Source organism: Mytilus californianus, unplaced genomic scaffold (assembly GCF_021869535.1).
Source record: "Mytilus californianus isolate M0D057914Y unplaced genomic scaffold, xbMytCali1.0.p SCAF_3, whole genome shotgun sequence".
Classification (NCBI taxonomy): domain Eukaryota; kingdom Metazoa; phylum Mollusca; class Bivalvia; order Mytilida; family Mytilidae; genus Mytilus; species Mytilus californianus.
Window position 1 is genome coordinate 36,376,378 of NW_026262679.1, and position 1,505 is coordinate 36,377,882.

Consider the following 1,505-nt stretch of genomic DNA (forward strand, 5'->3'; position numbering starts at 1 on the left):
TGAAAGCTATAATAGTTTAAAGCCAATAATAGCCAATAAAAATCGTGTGTCACTCAGTACACATCAGACATTGAACACTATGTATAGGCTCTATGACAGATTCTTTTATTTCAGTTTTCCTTTTATAAATATTCTAATCATGATTTGTATCATCTATTTTTAGTAATACATTTAAAGGTATGAACTGATATCTTAGCACTATCAGCATTTCAACTATGACAATCAGCTCATTATTGTTAAGTTGTTGTAAACTTAACATAGATAGATGATATACTGGCTTATGCGACAGATTTTATACTTAGAACAAGTCTGCATTGCCATTTGCCTGGCATCACATTGTTATGCCAGGACATGTCAGAATTCGTGTAACAACTTTCAGCACTAATCAGGATTAGCTATTTGCGTAAATGCCATCACGAGTTGGTTGACCGTTATAAAATATTTGTTTCACAGATGCCGACAGATATGTTTAAATTGTCGTTACCACTATCACGTCTCTTTTCCTCGAATGTGACCTACCTATCACCGAGTTTGTACTTATATGATGAACACGACGGATGCCACATGTGGCGTAGGACCTCCTTACCTTTCTCGAGCACATGAGATAACTCCCGGTTTTGGTGGGGTTGGTGTTGCTCATTCTAGTTTTCTATATGTTGTGTATTGTATACTGTTGTTTGTCTTTTGATCGTTTTTAATTTTTTTGCCATGGCATTGTCAGTTTGTATTCGACTTATGAGTTTGAATGTCCCTTGATATTTTTTGCCTTTCTTATGAACATTTAAATATACAAAGGAAGCCAGTCAAGTAAGAAGTCCCTTTTGTAACTTGTTTTCTTTTCACTTATTTGATCATACAATGTATATGCATTTTGCAAATGAAGTTGTTTAATATATAATTGTCAAAGAAAAAGAATTTTGTCCGGGGCTTATGTCCTTAGACTTTCTATCCTACATTCGTTGGTTTTATCTAACTTCGGGAAGTAATAATTTGTAGGTTTCAAATAATTATGATACATATAATAAAAAGGAGATATTGTGTGTTGTATGATTGCCAATGAGACAACTATCTACCAAAGTTCAAATGAAATGGATGTAAGCAACTACAGGCGACCGTAAGGCCTATAACAATGAGAAAAACCATACCAAATAGTCGGCTGTAAAAGACCCCGACATGAAAAATATAAAAAATATTTATATTATTCTATGCTTTAAAGTGATGTAAGTTTCACTCCGATGCACAGGTATAATGCTTATATGTTTACTAGTATATGATGTGAACATTTAATTAAACAAACAATTGTAGAATAAACCCTTACTTTTGCAAAATATTAAATTATTTGATTGTCTGAAATCAGGTTTGATTCTTCTTAGTGTTATCAAAATATGCTAGAAAAAAAAATAAAGTACATAATTAGGTCGAGTCTGAGATTACTATTTATATAGTCACAGGTAATTGATTTTCTTCACATAATTATAAGTAACATGTCATGTGATATTTAATTG